The 10,824-nt window shown below is 44.1% G+C and overlaps 1 protein-coding gene across 1 annotated transcript in view; it reads right to left on the bottom strand.

The window, feature by feature from the left end:
• The window catches only part of LOC104127582 (epidermal retinol dehydrogenase 2), a 24,881-nt gene extending 14,806 nt beyond the window's left edge, over positions 1-10,075 (bottom strand). The window contains exons 1-2 of the mRNA XM_035895784.1: positions 9,912-10,075; positions 9,631-9,703 (exon numbers count right to left, since the gene is read on the bottom strand). The gene's annotated coding sequence lies outside the window, so the exon portion shown is untranslated. The remainder of the gene's footprint in view (positions 1-9,630; positions 9,704-9,911) is intronic.
• Between the last annotated feature and the right edge of the window lie 749 nt (positions 10,076-10,824).

The raw sequence follows: 10,824 nt of genomic DNA, 5'->3' as shown, positions 1-10,824 counted from the left end.
CCGTAAGCTGAATGCCCCCCCGCCGGCCCCAGTTTCATCTGTATAACTCTGTGTGGTATTTGTGGGGTTGCAGTTAGGTAACTGAAGTCATAAACTAGCAATTTTTTTTAAAAAAAAAAAAATAAAAACAGTATTTATTATGTGCTTTTGATTTTTGTGCGGGAGGAAATAACTCCGCTTGGCGAGGGGGTCGGCTGGGAGGAGGTGGATTCCGTGCGGCTGGTGCAGGTCCGTGTGGTTGGGCTGATGCAGGAATGAACGAGCCTGGGGGGATGCTGGGGGAGAGGGGGGCGATGGCGGCTCCGAAGGAATTTTTGAGAAACCTGCTGGGCAGTGTCCGGCTTCGGGACGCGTAGGATTTAGGGAAGCGCGTGTGAAGACACGACAGTGTCTGGGGTGCTTGATGCTCTGTGTGAAGAGACCCTGCAGCTGAGGGTACCCTTGGGTGCGAGGAGATCCCCGGGCCTGCGGGGCCAAACCCCGCCTGAGGCCGTGCTGCACGGAAAGGGTTTCACCGGGGCGAAAGCTTCTTTAGGCAGCTTTAAAAATCTGCCATTTAACCCAGCAATCTCCGAAGAAATTCCAAGAACTCCCTGTGCACAAAAGCTTTGAAGGAGAAAGGACGGAGAGGACGCCTTCGATACATACTGCTGAGGGAGCAGGTTGCTTTTCGCGCTTGCTCGCCTTGGAACAAATGGACCCCCGTAGTCAAAAAGAGTAGGGGCTTGAAAGGTGCTGTGCTGCTTAAACAAATACTTTTCTTGCTTCCCCTGCACATTCTATTTAAAGTATTGTTGAACGAGGTCGAAAGGTCTTTTCTTTCAGGTACGCAGTTCTGGGTCAGAGTCTAGGCTCTTGACTATAGACTGCTGTGCCCTCAAGAGCTATTCACAGAAGAGAAATTAACTGCTGGATTAGAATATTTTAGTGGGAGTTAATGTATAATTGTATTAATACAGTAAATCCAGGAGGCTGATGATAGCCAGTGGCACTGATTAAATTTGGGGTTGGCTGCTGCTTTCTTTTTGTGGATTGTACTGTTTACAGTGGCTTGCTTAAAACAAGGAAGTGTAAAAAACACCCATTCATTTAATTTTCAGAAAGGTTTAAATAAAATACGTGCTTTGTCATAATACTTGGAAATTAATAACATTTAACATTGAGACTGACCTTATGATCAGAGTTGGAAGCTAGGAGGTGGGAGACCTGGCTCCTTTCCCCACCTTGTACAAAGATTTCCTGCAAGTAATAAACTCGCTGAATAAAACTTGCTGAAATAAAACTCACTAAATGTCTTGACTTTCCTTGTCTGTATGAGGAAAGGCTAAAACTAGCCTTAAAGTAAGGATACACTTTTTAAGACTGTCAAATTAGCGTCTTCCACAGTCTGCCGTCAGAGAATCACAGAATCACTTGGTTGGAAAAAACCTTTAAGATCGAGTCCAACTGTACCTGTCAACTACTAAACCCTGTCCCTAAGCACCTCGTCTACCTGTCTTAAATATCTCTAGGGATGGTGACTTGACTACTTCCCTGGGCAGCCTGTTCCAATGCTTGACAACCCTTTTGGTGAAGAAATTTTTCCTAATATCCAATCTAAACCTCCCTTGGTGCAACTTGAGGCCATTTCCCCTCATCCTATTGCTTTTTACTTGGGAGAAGAGACTGATCCCCACCAGAAGACCCAAATGGAATTGTTACTCTTGATTCAAGTTCAGAAATGGAACTACCGTCCTTTGTATTAGATGGGGATGCCTCCCTCTTGCCACACGTTATTTCTGTGCCAATTTGTGAGTGCTGGCAAAATCCCAGGAGTGCAGAACTGGGTCTGGTGGTGTTTACGTGGTTTGCATGACATCGTGCTGGATGTTTTCAGAAGAACCCAAGGTCATTCAAGTCATAAGAACAAGTTTGAGGAACTTTGTAAGTGCACTCGCTTTTGCTTGTCTGTAGTACTTGTGCTACATTAAGTGTATGGCTAGCCTGTAGTCATTTTTTACCAAGGGTCATACTGTATTTTGGTCTACCTTAATTTCCAGAAAGCTCTTGGCATTTGTTGTCGGGTAGGTATTGGCACCTCTAGTGGAACAGTGTAATCAGTAGCATACTAAACTGCTATTTATGCTTCACATGAATCTCTGGTAGATTCTTTATTACATTGCCCTGATTTCACCACCATTTAATCTTGATTAAGGATGTGCCACAACAAATGAGGATAAAGCAAATAGAGAGTAAGGGTTGGTCTAAGCTGGGTGAATGCAACTGCATGGTAACTAGGATACTCATCCACACTTTAAAATAATGAAAAACAACAGCCTGGGCTTGCTGTTGGAGCCATATTCTCTTAAAAGCTCTCTCTCTTTTTTTTTTTAAAAAAATTCTATCAGAGGACTCAAAATATGATAAATATTTTTATATTAAAGCATTAATTACCCCCCACCTACCCCAGCTGCTGAAGCGGAATAGTGTAATATGCTTGTAAATGGTCTGATCTTTCTGCTTTCTTCCAACTGGCAAGAAGTAGGAAATGAAATACGGGTGATACCACTGGTGCCTATATACTGTGATTCATTCTATATGCCTGCTGTGAAACATGTAGAATCCTAATGAATTTCCAGTGGCAGTGTCAGCTGCTTTAGCAGCTGCAGGTACCTCACTGCAACGGCAGCATACACAAACTTGTCTTTAGTCACATATTGCAACTACACAGGGAGGAGTGAGTCTTAGTTGGAAAACTAGTGCCTTGCTAATAGAAGTCAAAAGTCTCCTGTGTTGCCTGTGAAGGAAGTAGGGCAAACACCACTTAGCCAGAATTCTTCAAATTTGACTTTTTCTTCTTATTCCAGCAGAAGAAAAACATCTGGGGCAAAGAAGATTCCAGTCAAAAGGAAGGATCATCATCCTAAACTCAGAAGGCTGAGTTGCATTCTGAATTTTCATTTACCATATGTGTTTCCTTTGAGTCATATTTACCCTCTAACAGGAGTTTGAATTCTAGTTCCCTCTGTCAGCAAATCAAAAATACAGGAATTGTAGGAGTGACAAACCATTACCTAATGGTGCCCCATTCACTACATCTGGAAAGCATGCAAAGTCCTGTTTAGTGAGGGTGAGGAGGCGAGATGGGCTGCACTAACATCTGTTCAAGGTATTTACTACCTACACAGCAAGTATAACCAGCAGCTTGGTGCACTGAACAGCATCCTTCTACCCCTTGCAAATCAAATTAAGAAAGGGGCAAATCCTCATCAGAAGAGGAACACAGCAGCATTAAGTATCATCTTAGCCATTGGATGCCCAGATCCCAGAGTTCACAGCCTGTTAAGCTACCATGTTTCCAGTCGGTGTCAGGACCTGGCACTTTGACCTTCAGTCCCCTGAGCATTTTATTGCAGCGTGGCGAACCTGATCAGAACTGATGAGTAAAACCCTGCAAGAAAATATTTGGGGTTTGCTTTTTCGTCTGGGCCGGCTCTGTGATCAGATTTACTGTGTGCCCACACAGTGCAGAATATTGTGTGGCAATAGGAGTGAAAGCCTGCAACACACGACTAACTTAATCTGAGCTCCCATGGGACATGAAAACGTGGCATGGGCAGAAGCCTCTAACCTTGGCAACAGGAATCATACAGGGTGTGTCTGAAATTATGGTCTTTACCCAGACAGTCTGTTATCTTAGGCCTCTAATGCCAGAGTCCACTTATTCCTTGGGGATGCAGGTGGCTACATCAGTTTTTATGAGTAACTGGTGTTTGCTGATGGCAAAAGTGGTGTACGCACTTTGGTCATGGAAACACGTGCCAGTCTGTGTTGTAGTAGGGTTATGATGATGATGGTGTGAAGGACTTAAGACCACATTTTCCACCTCCCAGAAGGGCATGTCAAATACCTGGTTATAACTTCTTTATCAGACCTGCAGAGCTTTGAGTCATGCTAGACAAGAGGGTACAGCATAGGCATCTGGCCTTGCTGATACCTTCCCTTGCCTTGCAGTATGAAAGTGGGTGACGACAGCAGCATCTCTTTGAAGTGACATTTCCCAAAGGTGCTGAACTTTACTGAACTCCCTGCAATGGGGTGGAATTGGCACACTCTGATCCCCTCTGGGTACACAGGTGCAGAAGTGTTCAGTCTATTGATCCCAAACATGCTTTGGCAAGAACTTGCTGGGAGTGGCAGCTTGAGGGCTCGCTCAGGTAAGCAAGCAGCATTGGCTAAGCTCCCACCTGCCTCCCGAGCTGACCCACTTTATCCAGAACAGCAAGATGAATGAAAGAAAAGCTGCAAGTAATTCTAAGTGTGATACAGAAGTGTTAAAGCATATGCTCAAATATTGAGTATGTCTCCAAGTGCTGTTATAAATCAGGGCCTCATGTAGCAGCGTCATGTTTTCTGATCCCTCCATTAGGATTTTACTTGCAAATGCACAAGCTGTAACTTTGATGCACAACAAACACAGATAATCAGTAGCCTGCCGTAGGCAGCTGCAAAGAGATTGCTGCTATGTAGCTCTTTGCTCACTGTTTTTGCGTGTTCCCCTATGTGCCTGTGGTATATATTTCTCATAGTATCTGTGCTTTTAAGAGAACCTGCCTGTGCTGCAGGAGGAAGTGGCCCCACAAGAGATTTAGCTCCTTCCTCCAGCAAAAAAAAAGTATTTGTGAGTGGTTACTTGGGGAGGTTGGTCTAAAACATCATTTAGAATACAGATGTGTACGGGCTGTTGGGATGGATTTAAAGGGAGAAGTTGGGGGAGGGGGGGAGAGGTAATTCATAATAATATAATCCTTACTGAATAGTAAACAGGGTGAGGCAGCTTCCCACCATTTGGGACTTGGAAAAAATTCTCCCTAATAAAGAGTAATGCAAGGTTTCTGACATGGAAAAATTAGACACAGCAGGGAAGCAAAACTAGTAAAAGAGATCCAATGCCTGTAGTGATGTTTGGGAAATGAGGCAGCAGGGCTGATGGCCAGCTGACAGAAAAGCTAGTGAGGTTTTAATTAATTGAGTGTATATGAAAGCAGTGGGTGGGAGAGTGTGCTCTAATACGGGAATAAGCAGGGTCTGGAGGAGAACATGGGATGGAAACAGCAGGGTATAACAAATTAAAGAACTAATTTAAACCTCCGTGTACTGGACAGAAGACTCCAGGTGAGGCTGTGATGAATCCCTCATCTGGGCTTGCAGATCTGTGCCCTCATGGAAAGTTGGGGCAGCCTTGCAGGGCTGCATGCGTAGATAAATGATGGTCACTCAGGACAGGAGAGGTGGTTTGTTGTGTGGAGTTTCTGGGCACCAAAGCCAGCTTGGGTTGGGTCACTGCTGCGCTTGCACTGCTGCTTGCAAGGCTTGTCCTCCATTGTTTTGGGTGGTTCCTGCTGTACTAATTCCCATAACATGCAACTCAAATCCTAGGTTACAACAGTTTAAAGGTTATCTCCGTTACTATCTCCATCCCTGGTCCCTTTGGACCAGACCATTGGGTTTAACACTGCAATGAATTCCTCCCCTTGCCCTTGTTCTGGCTAGGACTTACCCACAGACTGCAGTCCCTTAGGGTCATACCTGCTCCAAGTGGAGCCTTATCTATGTGCCCCAGTCCCTCCAGGGGTATACCTGCTGTGGCAGACACTTATCCTTGGGCCACAGTCCCTTCAGAGGTGTACCTGCTGCAGCATGGATTTATCCACCGCCACAGATGCTTTGAAATGTACCTTCTCCAGCGTGGACTTACCCTTGGGCCACAGTCCCTTCAGAGGTGTAGCTGCTGCGGCACAGACATAACCATGGCCACAGACGCTTCAGGGTGTCCTGCTCCCATGAGGACTCATCCACAGGTCACAGTCCCTTTGACTGGAGTTCACACTGAGTTCCAGCCTGTCCTGTACAGCAGTGCAGAAACAGCAGCGATGCCCTGGCCGTCTGCCAGCCCAGGCACATGGCCATGGCTGTTACCAAAATGTTCCCAGGCACAGCAGAGTGAGATGATCAGCAGCACAGCAGTGCAGTAAGCAGCGAGAGCAAAAAGCAGCCACCAACGAGCACTGGACTCTAATGTACAGTGAGGCGAGCAAGCCCCAGGGCAAGCACAGGAGCCTGCCAATTAATAGCTAAACAGCAACAACAGCTATAAATTTGATCTAGCACATTCCAATCAAACCTGTCATTTTTTCAAACCCTTCAAGCCCCACATTGGGTGCCTATTATCTCAAACCCTTTGCTCCCCTGTCCTTTTATTACTTTAAGTTTTATAGGCTTCAAGGAGATGGGAGCTTCCAGCTCTGCACCATGCTTACTAGGATACTAGCTGATGTGATTATTAAGCATCAGATTTTTTGGCTATTCTGAAGTAAGTGCCTCTCAACAAGAAGAAAAGTACCCTCTGTCCCTCAATTTGTGAAAGCCAGAATATACTTGCGCATCCTGCGATGGTCAATTTTTGATTGTTGTGTGTTTTTGAGAAGTTGAGATAACGCTGCAAATGGCTGTGAGAGGAGTAAAGGCTGCTACATTTCTCTGCATTAATTGTTGGTTTGTAAAGGGAAGAAAAATGCTATGAAGGGGAAAAAACGCCGATACTTTTATATTAACTTTTATGTCCGTGATATCATACTTACTAGCTGCAATGACATTCACCCTCGAGCCTCTGCTATTTGCAGAATCCCAGCATTGGTGCTTTGGGGTTTTAACTTGCCTTTTTCTCTATAATTTCTAAATAATTAGGGTCTTTAGCTGCACTGAAAACCTACACGTAAAGATTTTGGGGAAACTATTTTGTCAGAGAACATGTAAATTCATGAACACTGTTCATGAAGTATTTCCATGAGTGTACTGGCTTGGACAAGGTTTCACTGCATTTCCCTGGTTATTTCAGAAGATCCCCAAACCTGCTACTTTCTGAGTGATCCAGATGGTATCTGAGGAACGAGAGATTAAATCGCCTTTGCTTTGCCAGGTTTGGTTCAAACTCAAATGTCACTCTCCCACAGCTACAGATTTGGATTTCTATGCTCCACTTAATAGTTTATTTAAGTTGAACAGCTCCCCTAAAGAAGATAAGGGTGTACAGGCCTGATTTCCACCAGGTGGTTCTGGATCTGCCTCGGTGGTACATGCTTATGCTGTACAGTACACACGAGACTACACGCAGTGCAAGTGACTGTTTCCACGATGTAAAATTCTGATCTAAACCAGGGAGATGCCTTGTATTCAGGACTTTGCGGTCTTGAGTACTAACGGGCTACTGGCCTTTGTAGTGCTCTGTGGGTTAGAAAGTTAGAGAATATAAGGGAAAAGACATTCCAAATAGAAAAGCAGGGGGAAAAAATCCTGTCCAGCTCTTTTAGACACATTTCCTGACCCTTTTGTAAGTGGTACTACATTTTGATGTATATTAATTACTATATTTGCACTTTGATGATTTTCTTACATCCATTTGCCTACATTTGTTTGAAATGCATCCACTGCATTTGTTAATACATTTTTTCCGACAATAAACTGTTGTATCTTGGTGTGTTATATATAAAGCTCATATTTCAGAAATTCACTGTTGTCACACTTCAGCTCTGGTTTTAATGCCTATACCTGGCTTTTGATGCGTGAAACTGAGCATTGTATTGTTAGGTGACACAGGGCTGATGCATGTGATACCACAGCAACACAAAGTGGTATGATAAAAAAACCCCTCACTTTCTAAAATACATATACACCAACGAACTTTGAGAAGAAAGCAAACCTGTCCAGGAGATCTTTACTCTCAGCTAACCCCTAGGAAAAAGCTTATGACTGCTTTTGTAGCCCTTTATCTTTCATTGTGTTTTATAGGAGAAAACTTGGAAAAAGAGCACTCAAATAAAACTTTTTTCCACAGCTGACTGTGAATAGGCACAGGAGATTTTGACTTTTGTGATGTATTTTTTTTTTTCAGGCATCACCTAGCTAAGTGTGAAACATCACCCACAAAGAATCCTATGAAATCAGCTCAATATTACAGAGGCAGCATTTTTTCCCCCTTTTCTTTTGGTTAGTTTTGAATGCAGGATATGATCTTAGCACTCACTGTGGCATTTCTCATTTATCTGAATATGAAGTAGGTTCCTTATATTTTCTAAAATGTCTGTATTTCATGGTGCCCATTTAATTTCTGAAATATTTTTTCTGTACTAGACTTGAAATCCATAATGTGTTAATTCCACAGCTCAAAGCCAAACAAAACCATTTTTAAAAAGCTCACTGTTGCCCATTTAGCTTCCTGCAGTCGAAGGATAGTTTCACCAATGGTATTTTCCTCAGCCTCCTTCCCATTCCCTGAAAATTATGCTTGGACAAAACATGACCACTGAACCTGATTTTAGACTGGGCTTTGTTTCAAAATCTGTCCCGCTGACAATTGCTTGCTTTTTAAACCCCAAAATTTAATCTCTGAATTAGGAAAAGAGCTCTGGGAGCATCAGGAAGAAAGTCAGAGTAACACGTGAAGTGAAATTTTTCAGAGTAACACATGGAAGTTTTTCAGGGAAGAAATGGACAAGAAAATAGAAAGCAATGATCACACCATGATTTATTCCTTAGTGCACCCATATCTTTGATGCTGAGAGAAGACTGATTCTCCTGCATCTTCCCCCCACCTAGGACCTAGCAGAACTTGAGAAGTACGCAGAAGAGGGATAAGGCTGGTTACAGTATGCAACCCATTTTGCTCAAGACATTTCAGCAGCTTGGAAGAGAGTTGAGAGGGAAGGGATGTGACAGAGGCATATAAAATCTCTCATGGTGTGGGTGAAGTGAAGGATTATTCAGTTCCTCACAATAAATAAGTAGGTGACAACAAGTGAACGTCGTCCTCAAGTTATAGAAGGAAGAAATTGCCCCTTCCCTCAGCACCCATAGTCCTGGAAACCAGACCGATTTTCCTGCTGCAAATTCTAACCCTTTTATGCAGGTTGTTTATAAAACAAATACATACCCGTAAAAATGCACTTATTAACCAGTGTTTCCAGCAATTGCCTACTAGAAGCCCCTTTACAGAGTTTCAGCAGCCAGCTAAGTTATGTATGAGTACTGGACACTTTATAAAGTAATTGTGCAGAATATTCTTACTGTTCAGAGCAGCGGTTTAAAGAAAGAAGCATTTCATTTCAGAAAGCTGAATTACATAGCCCATCCACTGTGACAGATTCGTGTACCTATACAGTACTGGCTGTAAAATAGCTCTTTACAGAAGAACAGCCATACTGTGTTAGACAAAACATCTATTTAACCTAGTATTTTACTTCTCAGGTAACCAGCAGCACGTACTTAGGAAAACAGTGTAAGAACAGGGGAAGCATACAAGTGCTATTTCCCCGGTGGGTACAGACACATTCAGTTCAGGGACTCCTGAAGCCACAGAAAATAGTTTTGTGTTTAATGGTCCCGACGGATAAATGGAGCAAACGCAGTTGATGGGCTCGCACATTACAGCGACTTCTGAGCAACTATGGAAATGTTGCTTTTCTGCCTTTTGAGCTCTGGATAATCTGTGTTAGTTTCCCCCAGAAAAGACCTTTTGTACGTAAAGTGCATGTTTTCAGTTTGTCTGTATGTTACCCATGTACAGTTAAAGCCTGGGGGTTTTATCTGACTTACCCGCCTTCGTAGTCATGAGTACAGGCACATAACACTTATACTGTGCAATCAGGAGAAGTGACGAAAGGTACCACTGCATTGGAAAAACACTGTGGATTAGCCCATGTGTTGCATTTTAAACTGTGATCCATGGATTGTGTCATCTGCAGATCAGGCATAACGTAATGAGAAAGGTAACTAAAGAAGTAAACCTCTTCTCACTAGGTTTAAATTTGCCATATCGGGACACATAGCTCCATTGGAAAATTTCTAGGCATCCACAAACTGACATGGAAAAATACCTTAAGAAGGGAAGATGAGCAAGGAAGGTGGGAAAAAGCTTCCCATCATGTTCAGCAGAGCGCTCCACCCTTTTTCTTCAATTGACAGGTCACCCAAACGTCTTGAAGAAAAACAGTGACCTACTAACTTTCTGAGCAAAGAAAATCCACAGGCCAGCTTGTGCAGTGTTGTCCCAGAGGCTTTCAGCTAGAAGGAACCAAAACCAAACCTCACCTTTGAAGATTCAGTTCCTATTTCCATGTTGCCCTCATTGGTTTATTTGCACTCCCAAATACTCATGGGTACGGTTTTGTTTCGCTTGTTTACAGGGATTTGGTAAGACTGCCTTGGCGCGTTTGGCGTAACACTGGGCGAGCAAACTGTGGTCAGGAAGGTATTGCTAAAGAGATGGCCCGGTCTTTGCTAGAAGAGACCAAAAAGCCATGAGACGCGTGATGCATCTGCTGATCTGAGGCCACGTTAAGAAGCAGGCGAGGGTCTGCTGCAAGCCCCCGCGGAGCGGTGCTCAGCCATAGCGACAGCGCCTGCTTCCCAGGGCCTGAAGGAGCGGGTACGTGGAACCAACGGCCCTGAACGCAGCCACAGCCCCACGGGCACGGGGCAACCCGCCCAACGGCCGCTCCTTGCCAGGATGCCTGCGAGGCGATTAGAGGGATCGTAAATTTAATAAAGATTTTTTAAAATCCATCTCTCGAGTGCCACAGCCCTCAAAAGGGAAGGAGCTGCTTCCCCCACGTAACCACCCCGGGAGCCCGCTGGAAACCTCCCCTGTGCTGGCTGGCGCTACCGTTACTGGTCCCAGTAGCAGCGTGGGGCTGAGTAACCGGACTTGCTTTTTTTAGGCTGTTGGGCTTTCCCCTTTAGGTTTGCAGCTACATTACCACCACCACCAAAAAAAACCCAAACCCTGAA

The sequence above is a fragment of the Egretta garzetta genome, unplaced genomic scaffold, assembly GCF_000687185.1.
Source record: "Egretta garzetta isolate BGI_Z169 unplaced genomic scaffold, ASM68718v1 scaffold340, whole genome shotgun sequence".
NCBI classification, from domain to species: Eukaryota; Metazoa; Chordata; class Aves; order Pelecaniformes; family Ardeidae; genus Egretta; species Egretta garzetta.
This window is presented reverse-complemented; position numbering and strand designations above follow the sequence as displayed.